This window comes from Cervus elaphus, chromosome 4, assembly GCF_910594005.1.
Source record: "Cervus elaphus chromosome 4, mCerEla1.1, whole genome shotgun sequence".
In the NCBI taxonomy this organism is placed as follows: Eukaryota; Metazoa; Chordata; class Mammalia; order Artiodactyla; family Cervidae; genus Cervus; species Cervus elaphus.
The window spans coordinates 58,197,361-58,212,995 of NC_057818.1; the positions used below are offsets into that span (position 1 = coordinate 58,197,361).

At 41.6% G+C, this 15,635-nt stretch overlaps 2 protein-coding genes across 2 annotated transcripts in view; both read left to right on the plus strand.

Moving 5' to 3' along the window:
* Nucleotides 1-15,635, plus strand: part of LOC122691420 (putative protein ZNF720) — a 344,658-nt gene that overhangs the window by 242,438 nt on the left and 86,585 nt on the right. The window lies entirely within an intron of this gene.
* Nucleotides 1-15,635, plus strand: part of LOC122692444 (thymosin beta-4-like) — a 567,005-nt gene that overhangs the window by 861 nt on the left and 550,509 nt on the right. The gene's annotated exons all lie outside the window — the stretch shown is intronic.

Sequence of the window (15,635 nt, forward strand, 5' to 3'; positions counted from 1 at the left end):
TTTCTGGACCATGAAATAATTTCTGTTAAACTGTCACGATGGACACATGTTATTAACCACTTATCTAGAGGTATGGAGTGCACATTCCTAGAAGAGGAACACAGGGGTAAACTAGAGAGTTTATCTATTTACTGCCCATGTAGATTTATCAGCGGTAACTGTGAGGCTGCGCCATGACAGGCAGCCTAGATTAGCAGTAGGCCTGGTTTTCCAGGGTAACATGATTATCAGGCCACCTGGAGCCAGCCAATCAACATGTGCCTAGCAAGAAAAAGGGAACCTATCAGGGGAAAGCTGAAAAGCCTGCGAACGCCCAAGTTTGAAAAAAGCCCGCGAAGGTTTGAGCCAATAAGATTACTTTGCAAACATGTAACCAATCCACTTAAGCCAGCTACCAACGGCTTATGCACGCCTTATAAATTGGGTAACAGCTTGGGCTCAGCGCTTTCTGACCCTGCACCACTGCGTTGGTTGCAGCAGTAAGCCCTGACTCAAGCCAGCAATAAACTTCCCTTTTTTGCGAGTTGCATTGTCTTGGAAGCCTTCTCTCTTCCCGCTCGGGGATTCAGACATCGGGCATAACAAGAATAATTAAAACTAAAACAAAACTTTAAAAAGGCACTTCATCACCTAAAAAGCTTTTGCACTGCAAGGGCAATCCTAAAAGAAAGAAAAAGACAACCCTCAGAATGGGAAAATAAATGTTTGCAACAGATGTTTAAAATAATGAATTCATCTTCCAACATGCAAACTGCTCACGCAGCTCATAATAAAGCTGCATAAAAAAACCCTATCAGTCCAATAGAAAAACCGACAAAGATCTAAATGGATATTTCTCCAAGGAAGGCATCCAGATGGCCATAAAACACATGAAAAGATGCTCAGGATCATATTTAGAGAAGTGCTAATCAAAACTGCAGTGAGGTATCACCTCATACCCCACAGAACATCCATCTTCCAAAAGGTCTTCAAAGGTTAATTGTTGCTGAGGGCAAGGGTCACGGAGAATCCTCCTACATTGTGGGTGGGAGTGTAATTGAGTGGGTGAAGCCACTAGGATAGGAGTGTGGAAATTCCTTAAAACACTAAATATAGACATACCACACGATCTGGCAAGCCCACCCCTTGCCTTAGACCCAGAGAAAATCATGATTTAAAATGATAGTTGCACCTCTATTTTCAGGGCAGCACTATTAACAATATCTAAGACAGAGCATCAACCAAAGTTCCATCTATAGAGAAATGAAGAGTCTCATGTCCATCTAAACACTGGAATACACTCCAAAAGAATGAATGAATGACATTTTCAGGAGCATGGATGGACTGAGAACTTATCATACTCAGTGAAGTCAGAGATGAAAGAAGAAGTATCACTTAGAGGGGGAATCTATAAATTTATACAAATTAACTATCAACAGAAACAGACTCACAGACGTAGAAACCCAACTTACAACTTTTTAAAAAAATGTAGTGGCAGGGAGACATTTAGAGATTGCTATTAACAAAAACACACTACTTTTTATCATATAGATAATGCCAGTGGACCTACCACATAGCACAGGGAAGTGGCCAGATACACTGGAACAACCTATATGGGAAAAGACCACAAAAAAGAACAGAGGAGATATACATCTGTGTATAACTGAATAATGTTCTTGTAAACGTAAAACAAACACAAAAGAAGTCAACTCTACTCCAATAGAAAATAAAAATTAACCAAAAAATAAAAAAAGAGAAAGAGAGATATCAAGGGAACACCTCATGCAAAGATGGGCACAATAAAGGACAGAAACAGTATGGCCCTAACAAAAGCAGAAGATAATGAGGACAAGTGGCAAGGATACAGAGATGAACTATACTGGGCGTCCCCAGTGGCTCAGCGGGTACAGAATCCTCCTGCAATGTGGGAGACCTAGGTTCGAACCCTGGGTTGGGAAGGTTCCCTGGAGAAGGAAGGGCTACCCACTCCAGTATTCTGGCCTCGAGAATTCGACAGACTGTGTAGTCCATGGGGTCACAAAGAGTTGGACTTGACTATTAAGGAGAGGTGGTGAAAATACACAGATGAACTAAACTAAAAAGATCTTGTCACATCAGATAAGCTGATGGTGTGATCACTCACCTAGAGTCAGAAATCCTGGAGTGAGAAGTCAAGCGGGTCTTAGGAAGCATCACTATAAACAGAGCTATTGGAGATGATGGATTTCCAGCCGAGCTATTGCAAATTCTAAAAGATGATGCTGTGAAACTGCTGCACGCAGTATGCCAGCAAATTTGGAAAACACAGCAGTGGCCACAGGTCGGAAAAGATCAGCTTTCACTCCAATCCCAAAGAAGATCAGTGCCAAAGAATGTTCAAACTTCTGCACAGTTGCACTCATTTTACTTGCCAGAAAGGTAATGCTCAAAATCCTTCAAGCTAGGCTTCAACAGTATGTGAACTGAGAATGTCCAGATGTACAAGCTGGATTTAGAAAAGGCAGATGAGTCAGAGATGAAATTGCCAACATCCGTTGGATCATAGAAAAAGCAAGAGAATTCCAGAAAACATCTACTTCTGCTTCATTGATTATGCTAAAGGCTTTGTGTGGATCACAACAAACTGTGGAAAATTCTGAAAGAGATGGGAATACCAGACCACCTGATCTGCTTACTGAGGAACTGGCATGCAGGTCAAGAAGAAACAGTTAGAACTGAACATGGAACAATGAACTGGTTCCAAATTGGGAAAGGAGTACATCAAGGCTGTATATTGTCACCTGCTTATTTAACTTATATGTGGATAACATTATGCAAAATGCTGGGTTGGATGAGGCTCAAGCTGGAATCAAGATTGCCAGGAAAAATATCAATAACCTCAGATATGCAGATGACACCACCCTTAAGGCAGAAAGCAAAGAGGAACTAAGGAGCCTCTCAATGAAAGTGAAAGAGGAGAGTGAAAAAGCTGGCTTAATACTCAAAATTCAAAAAACTAAGATCATGGCATCCAGTCCCATCTCTTCATGTCAAAGGAAAGGGGAAACAATGGTAACAGTGAGAGACTTTATTTCCTTGGACTCCAAAATCACTGAACTGGGTGACTGCAGCCATGAAATTAAAAGATGCTTGCTCCTTGGAAGAAAAGCTGTGACAAACCTAGACAGCATGCTAAAAAGCAGACACATCACTTTGCCAACAAAATGGTGTCTAGTCAAAGCTATGGTTTTTCCAGTAGTCATGTATGGATGTGAGGTTTGGACCATAAAGAAGGCTGAGTGCCGAAGAATTGATGCTTTTGAACTGTGGTGTTGGAGAAGACTCTTGAGAGTCCCTCGAATAGCCAGGAGATCAAACCAGTCCATCCTAAAGGAAATCAGTGCTGAATATTCATTGGAAGGACTGATGCTGAAGCTGAAACTCCAGTACTTTGGCCACCTGATGCTAAGAGCCAACTCATTGGAAAAGACCCTGATGCTGGGAAAGATTGAAGGCAGGAGAAGAAGGGGGCGACAGAGGATGAGATGGTTAGTTGGCATCATCAACTCAATGGACATGAGTTTGAGCAAGCTCTGGGAGTTGGTGATGGACAGGGAGGCCTGACGTGCTGCAGTCCATGGGGTCACAAAGAGTCGGAAACGACTCAGTGACTGAACAACATTGCGGTCTCGTGAGAGAGGAAGGCATTGTAGAATGTGTAAAGAGTCTAGAATGTGACTTCCCAAAAAGCTTTATAGAAAGCACCTTTACAGTAGTAGGCAATAGCTAAAACCCAGATCCTGCGGTCTCTATCAGAATAACACTCAGCCAAAAATAAGGGTGGACCTCTGTCTTTATGAGGAGGGCAGCATGACTTTATACCAGTAAAGTTAGAGTGACCACTAGTCTAGAGCGAAGGAGGCAGAGCATTCAAGAAAGAAGAAGGTTAGAATCATGTGAATCATCATGAAGCTTTCTGTCTGTACTCACAAACTCCCATTTATTCCTCAGTAGCAGAGATCGTAGGATGCAGGAGACTCCAGGAGACATTCTACAAGTGAAGGAACCCAAACCCTGAGGGTAGATAAGGGATTCTGGAAGGAAGCTATCCTCACCCAAGCAGGCCAGGTTCCAGTAGTTCTGTAACATCACATCCCTGGACAATTTCCACTGACCGAGGTCCAGGCATTCCCGCTCCTCTTGAAAGGTTGTTGCTGAACTACAGAGATGCCGGGCTTCTTGGCCTCCGAAGAAGAATTCTATCTGGGGCCAGAGATGAGGCTTGATCACTCAGAGCTTTTGTGTAATAGAGTTTTATTAAAGTATAAAAGAGGTAGAGAAAGCGTCTGAAATAGACATCAGAAGGGGGCAGAAAGAGTGCCCACTCGCTAGTGTTGGCAAGGGAGTTAAATACCTTTTAATTAGTCATCACAAAGAATCAAAAGAATGTCTGGAGGTTGTAAAGATCTTACTAGACCCACTCCCATAATTTACATTTTAAGATAACAGGATTAGCCAGAAGGCTTTTCAGGAAAGAGAAACTGTCCTCAAGCAGGATACAGTGTTGTTGTATAATCCCTAGTACAGTTTAAACTGAGTTATGTAATTGATGAAGACTAAGGAATGTAGACAAAAAAGTCTGTCCTTTCCTCTTCCTTGAGAATTCCAGACCCCTCTCTCCTTGGGGAACCCCAGACTTCTTATCAACCTACCTAGGAACTGACTCTCTCTCTTTTTTTTTTTCTTTTGGAACTGACTCTCTCACTCTTGAGTGAAGTCTATGGCCAGACCCTGGAATGTCAGCCGTCCCTGAAATGCAAAGTATGAATGCCATGTGACTGTGGGAAGACTTCCTTATGTGACCCAAGATGAAAACAGCAAGTTCAGAGAACTAGTTTTTCAATGAGAAGAGTGTCTGATGTTATGCAATAATATACTTTTTTAGATAGCAATATGTGCTACCATATTTCTAACCTGAAGAAAACAGGATGACATATGATCCACAAAGCCACTTGGACTTCCCTGCTGGCTCAGACGGTAAAGAATCTGTCTACAATGCGGGTGACCTGGATTCGATCCCTAGGTTGGGAAGATCCCTGGAGAAGGAAATGGCAACCCACTCCAGTATTCTTGCCTGGAGAATCTTATGGAGAGAGGAACCTGGCAGGCTATATAGTCCATGGGGTCACAAAGAGTGGGACATGACTGAGAGACTACGATTCATTCATTCATCTGGGAGAAAAATTATTAAATGTGATCAACAGAGGCATATTTACTTTTGAGGATTTTCCTTGTGTTCCACAGGATAAATATCAGTCAAAGCAGGAATTTTTTTTAAAAGCACATTGTGAGTCAAGAATTCTAGGGTGGGGCCACAGTTTTTCATCTTGAACAAGCTTAGTTTTAACTAAATGTCTGGTTGATAAATGGCCATTGTGAATAGCACGGAGGTCAAAGAGCCATGGCCGATAGCCATGGAATCCAGTCTCATCACTTCATGGCGAATAGATGGGGGAACAATGGAAACAGTGAGAGACTTTATTGTTTTGGGCTCCAAAATCACTGCAGATGGTGACTGCAGCCATGAAATTAAAACGCTTGCTCCTTGGAAGAAAAACTATGACCAACTTAGACAGCATATAAAAAAGCAGAGACATTACTTTGTCAGCAAAGGTCTGTCTAGTCAAAGCTATGTTTTTTCTAGCAGTCATATATGGATGTGAGAGTTGGACTATAAAGAAAGCTGAGTGCAAAAGAATTGATGCTTTTGAACGGTGGTGTTGGAGAAGACTCTTGGGAGTCCCCAGGACATCCAACCAGTCCATCCTAAAGGAGATCAGTCCTGAATATTCATTGGAAGGATTGATGCTGAAGCTGAAACTCCAATACCTTGGCCACCTGATGTGAAGAACGGACTCATTTGAAAAGACCCTGATGCTGGGAAAGGTTGAAGGTGGGAGGAGAAGGGGATGACAGAGGATGAGATGGTTAGATGGCATCACTGACTCAACGGACGTATGGTTGAGTAAGCTCCGGGAGTTGGTGATTGTAAGGTGTGCTGCAGTCCATGGGGTTGCAGAGAGTCGGACACAACTGAGCAACTGAACTGAACTGAAAAGAGCCAGGTAAGAACTCATAGTTATTATTGAACTTTATGCGCTTTACAGATTTTACAGGTTTAATAGATTAGTAAGCAGAGAAAACAATCTTTTTGCCTATTTTTGAACTATAGAACTTTCTAACAGTTTTTTATTTTTTTAACCTTGAATGAGCCATATAAATAATTTTAGATAAAAAATATTGCTCTTCAAAATGGTTTGGAATATTTCATCAAATATTCAGAAAATGGTAGAGCTTGGGATTTACTTCAATGGATCTGAGCTCAATTTTATGTAAAAAGAATTAAGTCAACACAGAGACCTGACTGAGCGACTGAACTGAACTGAACACAGAGACCACTCTAATGGATGTTTTACCAGTTGAGGTAACTGGCAAAAATATCAAAAACAGAAAAAATGTCATATACTGTTAACATTTTCATGCACACAACCATACACTATTTGGGAGAAAAATTATTCATGTTTATAAAATCAGGAGTAGATTTCTGTGCTTAAATCTTATAATTTATTTGTGGCAATAATCTATATTTTTAAAATACATTACAGTGCAAGAACACAAAGACATAAAATAAATTAGAGCTCTTGGTTCTGAATCTTTTATTCCTTTGAAAATCTCTATCATGTGTGTTGAATCATATTTTAGATTTAACAGTTAAACATACATAAGTAATAACATTCTTGTAAATATTGTAGAAAACACAAAGATGTGATAAGATTTCTGTCTGGAAAATGAGCACAGAGTATATTATTAACGGAAATGATCAGACCTGGGCTTGAGTGATGAAAACCTCCATTCCCCAAAAGCAAGAACCTTACTAAACACAGGTGAGTGTTCATTTTCCAAAGCAAACAGAACTAAGAAGGTGTGGTTTGCTACATTAATTTTGTCAGCTTATACACATCCCTCACTAAATCTTTCAAAAATCCATTTTAATGACAGAAAGCAAGAACATCCCAGTTGCAGTATCACAGAAGCACCTGAACCAGAAAACCTGAGGTGTAATGGGATAAATGTTAGCAGTGATCTGAATCCTGAAAAATACCAGTTTTATGCAAAATTCTCTTCTTACATAACTTCCATGTTCTGTATCCTAAGGCTACACTTAAGAGTGAGTCCTTCCTGCCAATGTGGAGAACACTCTCTCATACTTTTCTCCTTCTTTCCCCCAAACTTCCTGTGGAACTCTGGACCACTGCAGTAATTCTGTTCATAAAGGACAATTTCTTAATCCTGTTCTAAATGTCTGAAGTTGCGTATACAAGTAAATTCATCACTAATTTCCCCTACTTCTCTAAGATCCCAAGACTGAACCACATGCCAATGGGAATCTCAGAACCTATGCCTCCCCATGTTTATTTCTCACAAAGGGAATATTTTCACTAGTTGAAAGTCACTAATTCAGGTTGAGAATTCATCATGCTCTATAGAAAGCCAGAATTCATCATGCTCCCTACAGACAAGGGAGACAAGGTTCTGGGACACAAGGGAGAAGTGGTCTAAAGAGCCGGTCCTCACTGTGGTAAGAAAAGGAAAAAATAAGAAGTTGATAACAAACGCCCCAGGCAGAAAAATTAGAAGCCGAGAACTAAAGGTTTGCAGGTTCCCTCAGTCCAGGCATTTCAGCAGGAAAAGCAGACACAGACCCAGACCCAGCACAGGACATGTACCTGAGAAGCTGCCGTCTCCTCCTCTTCTTCCTCCTGCTCTGTGTCTTCTCTGGGGATGTTATGCAGCGAACGTATCTCTGCATCTTGAGAAAATACCTTCAAAGGCATCCGCACAGCTCTTAAACCTGCAACTACTTCACCACTACAGACAGAAGGACCTTGAAAAGCTGAAAAGACTCACCTCTCCTGTCCTCTGTCTCAGGAGAGATTCAGGAACAATCACTTCCTACCTGGAGACCAGTATGTGAACTAATTTCTTGATTGTTCTCTCCGCATAGAGAGCTCCTAACCCTCTGCTCACACAGATGATGTGAGTTGACTTCCCGGTCCAAATCCAGCTAGACCAACCCTGCGGCCTCTTCTTGGACTGAAACCGGGCCTCAGCTCTCACAAATGCACCAGGAGCCGCGTCCTTATCCCGGGCCTCCCCTTAGAATCCCCTGGAGCACTTCCTACACACCACACTGATGCTCCCACAGGACCGAGAGCACTCTGTGGGGAGGGCACCGGGGAGGCTATCCCTTAACACTGGTCATGTGATATTGATAGCAAACCAGGTTGAAACCACTTAAAAGATTCTTTCTGAACCACTTCAGTGAATATGAGCCCCTCGAGGTCAGGTCCCCACCCTAAGAAGTTATGAATCTGCAGGTCTGAAGTGGGGCCATGAAATGAGTCTTTAGCCAATTCCGTTTGTTCTGATGCTTCTCCCCCAAGACCCACACTCAGGAGCCCTGAGCTTCAGCCCTCACTCTCAGCACAGATGAGACCTCTCAGGAGAGGAGGGTTTAGGGCAGGAATTTCTTAGGTCAAGGTTAGGACCAAGCAGAGAAAGTTCCAGTACTTGGTGTTCAGGCCTTTATAAGACACCCTGGGTGAAGTGCTGTGGGCTCCCCAGGCTGAGTGTGGATAGGTCTATTCAAACCAAGGGGAGCAGGAATCTGGTGAGCACTGTGAGGGTGGCATTGAAGTGGGGAGCCTGTGAAGTAGAACCTGGGGTTCAGCAAGACTGCTGATCACAAGGTGGGTGGTTGTCTAGAGCAGGTGCTCACAGGACTGGCTGGTGTGAGTTCAAGGACCTGCAGATGCTGCTCCCCAGACAGATGCTGAGGCAGCAACAGCATGGAGCAGTTCAGGGGAGCACTCAACAGTACTCTGTATAATCCTTATTGGAACCATCACAATGTCCCAGCAGTTACAGAGGGGGGAAAGTACAATGGAGAAATGATGGGAAATATCCAATTATTTGAGGCGTAAAGGCAGTAAGGAAACTAATTGTTACAGATATCATCCCTCTGTGCTAACAGTTTATTGTTAGGTATTCTTCCCTGCAACCTTAAATCGGTAGGTTGACACTTCATTCATTACATTCCGGCTTTATCACAAGAAACCATCAGTTTTATTAACATGTACTATCACACATAGAAAGAATAAAACCTTTTCCAATCCACTGTGTAACTGATTAAATACAGATTACAAGCATAAACAACGATATTCATTCCTCTGATACAATGATCTCAGAACTGTGATTTCTACGGTTACAAAATGGAGGCTAATCATTTACAAATGAAACAAGATGTACACTAATTACATGACTTTTCTGAGAAGGGTTTCCATACATTTCTAGGGTATCAGAGGTATCTTTATTTGAAACATGTCAACTAATATTCATGACATCTGTTGATATTATAAAGCTACATCAAGAGTTCAGTGAACTGTCAGTGTATTTTCCTTAAAATGCAAGTGACATAACTATTGAAAATGTGCATCTTACTTTAATATGTGGAATTACTCCCTGGACACTTACTTCATGGTGACCTATAGGGATGTTTGACAAGAATGACTAACACCTCCATTTAAATGTTCAGTGTACATGCTACATCACTGTGTCCTTAATCTCCTAATGGAGAATAAATATAAATGACTTCTCTCTAGGATAGATGGCCTTCTCTCATCTTTGAGTAGCAATCATCAAAAATGTAACTTTGCACACACACTAAAAATGAAGCATAGCAGCATGGAGTAATTTGAGAGTTCAATAACATATCTTGGTTTTCAAATAATCACAAATTGTGTCAATATAAGCAAAGATATATTGCTAATAATTGTACATTTCTAAATACCAACCCTTCATCTTGTGATCCATACTAACATATCAATTTTCTATGTTTTAACTATGGATTACTATCTACAATACTTCTCCTGAAGAGAACTTCAAAAAACAGGATTGATGAAATGCTTTCTAGTGTGCAGGCTTCCCTGAAAGCTCAGTTGGTAAAGAATCCACCTCCCACTCCAGTATTCTGGCCTGGAGAATTCCATGGACACAGTCCCTGGGGTTGCAGAGTTGGACACAACTGAGCAACTTTCACTTTTTCTAGTGTGCAATATCTGGTATTTATTTAGATTTAACTTTCTTTAAATACTTTTCTACATTGTTTTATGTCATTTCTTATCTTTCTTAAATAAACCGTCCTGTATTTTCTGAAGTGTATGTTTAGGACAAACCTCTTCCATCACTTATTTTATTACTAGAGTTTCTCTCCAGTACGTGCTTTCTGATGTTTAGTAAGGTGAGAGCTCTGGTTAAAGCCTTTGCCACTTTCCTTACATTTATAAGGTTTTTCTTCCAGTATGAATTCTCTGATGTTGAGTAAGATGTGAGTTCTTGATAAAGGCTTTCCACATTCTTTACATTTGTAAGGTTTCTCTCCGTTATGAATTCGCTGGTGTTGAATAAGACTTGAGTGGTGACCGAAGGCTTTTCCGCATTCTTTACATTTATAAGGTTTCTCTGCAGTATGAATTCTCTGATGGTAAGTAAGACCTGAGTGCTTGCTAAAGTCTTTGCCACAATCCTTACATTTATAAGGCCTCTCCCCAGTATGAATTCACTGGCGTTGAGTAAGAGTTGAGTTCTGACTAAAGGATTTCCCACATTCTGTACATTTATAAGGTTTCTCTCCAGTATGAATTCGCTGATGGTAAGTAGGACCTGAGCACTGGTTAAATTCTTTGCCACAATCCTTACATTTATAAGGCTTCTCTCCAGTATGAATTCGCTGGTGTTTAGTAAGAGTTGAGTAGTGACTGAAGGCTTTTCTACATTCTTTACATTTATAAGATTTCTCTCCAGTATGGATTACTTGCTGTTTAGTAAGACATGAGTGCTGTCTAAATGCTTTGCCACAATCCTTACATTTATAAGGCTTGTCTCCAGTATGAATTTTCTGATGGTAAGTGAGACCTGAGCACTGGTTAAATTCTTTGCCACAATCCTTACATTTATAAGGATTACATTTATAAGAGAATTTATTCATTCTCTCCAGTATGAATTCTCTGGTGCTGAGTAAGATTTGACTTCTGATTAAAGGCTTTGCCACACTTTGTACATTTATATGTACCTATAAAAGGTTTCCATCTTGAATGAATTTTCCTGTGTCTACTTAGACTGGATGAGTTAGTAAAGGCTTTCTCACATTTCTTACACTTGTAACTTTTCTGCGGATCCTGAATATTCTGCTGTTGAGTAAGATTTGAAGACTGATTAGAACTATCACTATATTCACAATTATAAGTCTTCTCTCCTGTATGTGTACTCTTCTTTAGTGGAAGACCTGATGCTTGATAAAAGATATTCCTACATGTACTATTTTTAGAATCCTTGTCTGAAGATTGAGGTCCCTGATGTTTCATAGGGTTAGAGTCTTGTTCAATTTTAGATCCAGTTTCATTGCATGAATAGCTTCTCACTCCATCGTAAATATTCTTGTAATTATTGGGGGTAGAGCTCTTACTTAAGGCCTGATTCGTGTTGTTACATGTGAGAAGTTGTTCCATATTAACCATATCATGATGTGTATTGAACAATGATGGTGGGATTAACACTTTCCCATTATTATCAACATTACACACTTTGGAACAGAGAGAAACTGTCTGTTGGTGGAAGAATAATGACCCCTTGCTCACAGATCCCTCAAATTGATTATATTGTGAGTTTTCCCCATCATTTTTAAATTTCTGGTTTTCAGACGTGCTTGAATGTATGTGTAATTGAAGCCTGTGTTCAGAGTGGTTTGAATGAGTATTTGCAGTAGAGACTGGATGACTTTCCAGATTTTCCACATTCACCTTCAGAGAACGTGTATGTTTCAAAAAATGATAACCCCATAGCTCGGGAGAGAGAGACAAAGGGAAGAAGGAAGAGGCCTTTGGCTCCTCTTTTTATCTGTTTCTCTGCCCCTGGGTCTGTCTTATGTAAATCTTATGTAAACAAAGAAAAAAAATTGTTTGTTTTACCTGAGGTTCTCACTCCAGTCCTCAGACCTTCCTTTGTTCTATTTTCGCGGGCTTTCCCTTCCAGGTCTTTTAGCCACCTCCATTTTGGACTCTTTTTCCCTACTCTAACTACCTAACATTGTGTTTTAACTAGTAAGTCTTAGCATTACAGAGGACAGTATCTCTTAGTTTTCTTTTTATTTCTGAGCATTTTCTGAAAAATTCTCGATCACTGAGCTTATTCAATATATAAGGGCATTTTCTAACTCCTAAAGAGCTGAAATTGCATCCCCATGTAAACTCATCATGGCATTTCCCCTAGTTCCCTAAGATCCCAACACCGAACCACATCCCAATAGGAATCTCGGATACCAGTGTCTCTCCGTGTTTCTCTCTCACAAAGGGAATATATTCACCAGTTGAAAGTCGCTAATTCATGTTGAGAATTCATCATGCTCCATAGAAAGCCAGGATACAGACAAGGGGACAAGATTCTGGGACACAAGGGAGAAGTGGTCTAAAGAGCCAGGCTTCACTAAGATAAGAAGAAAAGGAAAAAAATAAAGAACTTGATAACAAACACGCAGGCAGAAAAGTTAGAAGCAGAGAACTAAAGGTTTGCAAGTTCTCAGTCCAGGCATTTCAGGAAGAAAAGCAGACACAGCCCCACACCCGGGACAGGACACGTACCTGAGAAGCTGACATTTCCTCCTTCCTCCTGCTCTGCGTCTTCTCTGGGGATGTTACGTCACAAACTCACATCTGCATCTTGAGAAAATACCTTCAAAGACATCCATGCAGCTCTTTAACCTGCAACTGCTGCAGGGAAAGAGAAGAAAAAGTTTTCCTGTTTCCCTCACCCTTTTCTGAGCTCCTTCTCGACTTTCTGTGTTCCCAATCTGTAGTGGGGAATCAAGACTAACCTGATAATGCTAATCACATCCTGGTGCTCTACACTATTTGCAGATCGTCTGGGCTAGTTCTTCTCCTTCCTTTTCAAGTTACAGAGAACAGTTCACGAGAGACAGTGGACCCTGCTTCTCTACTACCTGACCCACCCTAGGAAGGTTGTGAAAGAAACGTAAGAGGAAGACCCCCATTCAGAGCCCTGAGGGGAAACCTCACACCTGAGACCTCAGGAAGGGAGGGTTTAGGGAGGGAACTTCTAGAAGCAAAGAAGGTCAACCTGATTCCCTGGGGAGGGGCTCTTTCTAGGATGGGTGTGGTGGTCCACAGCCTGCCTGTACCCTTGGGGGCTGGGAGGGGAGAGGTGAGTGTTTGGTGGGAATCACCTGGGGGTCTTGGGTTCCTGCCAGGCTTTACTTGCAGAATTCTTCCCAAAGGTCTCCCCTGTCCTTAGTTTTTTTCACCCCCCTCTGCAGCCTGGGGACACAGGTTTTCACGAAATGATTTGCTTTGTGACCACCTCTCTGCAGGCGTGGCACCTGCAACTTCAGAGACCAGGAGCCTGGAGGCATTTCCATCCCCAATTTCTTGGAGAGGAAACCAGGGGCAGCAGGAGGCCTGGCGAGATGCAGTCCAGGGCGACTGAGCGACTGAACCCAACTGAAGTGAGCAGGACACGCTAGGTTCACAGTGCGTTTGGGCGGAGCCAAACGCCACTGAAAATGATGCCCTGAATGCTATCTGATGACCAACCAAGGAAGTAATGTTCGGTGTTCTGATAAGTTGCATTACACATGATTTAACACCTGAGAATGTTGCTGCTCTACTTCCTGTGTGTGTTTTTCTAGGTTTTATGAATCAACTGCTCCAGTTCATTGTCTCCTCCATTTAGAGAGCTCTATTTTCCCACATCTTTAAAGCATAATGACCAAGGAAAAATTAAAGATAGAAGCATATTCATCTTTCTCATATTATATATTCTAAAAAATATTCAGCCTGCATTCACCAATACCAAGTTTGTAGAAGATTTATTTCACAGTAGAATTCAGAATAAAGTATAGACATTTCCCATATACCTCTTGTTCCCACATGTGGACAATCTCCCTACTTAGCTTTCCCCACCAGAGTGAGCATTTGTTACCACTGATGAATCTACATGGGCAGTAAATAGATAAACTCTCTAGTCTACCCCTGTGTTCCTCTTTTAGGAATGTGCACTCCATACCTCTAGATAAATGTTTAGTAACATGTGTCAATCATGACAGTTTAACACAAATTATTTCATGGTCTGGAAAGTTCTCTAGACTGAGGATATTCATAGTCCCTCCTTCGAAACCCACAGTAATCATGGACCTTTTCAATCTCTTCTATATTTCTTACTAGATTCCCAGGTGACTGAGTGGTAAGGAATCTGCCTGCTGATACAGGTCATCCAGGTGATGCAGGTTCAACCCTTGGGTCACGAATATCCCCTGGAGGAAGAGATGGCAACCCACTTCAGTATCCTTTCCTGGGAAATCTATGGACAGATGTGAGCCTGGCAGGCTACAGCCCCTGGGATCACAGATACTCAGACACAACTGAGCACATATGAACATTTACCTACACCAAAAAGCCATATTGTAAAAATCCTACTTTTTGTAGCATTTTCAAATGGGCTTCTTTCACTTAGTAATGAAGGAGGAAACAGAGAGAGCTGGACTCTGTCTTAGGCCAGGCTGTGAGCATTAGGCTACACGCACGGTCACCCTCCCAGTGGACTCTTTACTTTGCGCCCCGGTGTCTGTAGAAATGGCACACCAAAGGAAAATCAGATCCTACCCCGCCCCCCCCGCCCCACCCCCCCCCGCCCTAAAAGCCTCAGTACTTGTACTAGGACTCTGTTGTCTAAAACAATATGTTAATTATCTCTGTAACAGAAGAAAGTGGTGAATTCCATTCTGTTTATTGGGATATGACCACAGGACTGTTGATAAATATCCACTGTTTATTTAGTCATGTGACACATGAATCATGGGTTAACTTTGATCCTATCTCTCTTTTACCTTCTCCAGACTAGTTTCAAGGAATTTGGGGAGCTGGGTTTGAGCAAGTACACTTAGGGTATATAAAGTTTTCACAAAAACTGTTCGGGGTCCTTGGCTAAGAGGAGACTCTGCCTTGGCCCCACCGGTATAATAAACTGCACTCCACTGCACTGCATTGTCCTTCTGAGTCAGTTTGTTTTCCAGAACACATGGCTACAGCCATAAAATGTATGGAATGTATTTTATGCCTTGAAAGCTTAACATGCAAAAGCTTAAGAACTACATCTGCGCCTATATTCCTGCTCAGTAAATAAGTTCATCAGTACCATATTTTAAATTCCATACATATCTGTTAAGGCAATATTTGCACAAATATAGAGATCAGACATGGACACAGCAGGAGAAGAAGAGGGGGACCAATTGAAAGGGTACAACTGACATATATACACCACCATGAGGAAAACGTTGGAGAAGACTCCTGAGAGTCCCTTGGACTGCAGGGAGATCCAACCAGTCCATCCGAAAGGAAATCAGTCCTGATATTCATTGGAAGGACTGATGTTGAAGCTGAAACTTCAATACTTTGGCAATCTGATGTGAAGAACTGACTCATTTGAAGAGAGCTTGACGCTGGGACAGATTGAAAGGGGGAGGAGAAGGGGCCGACAGACGATGAGGT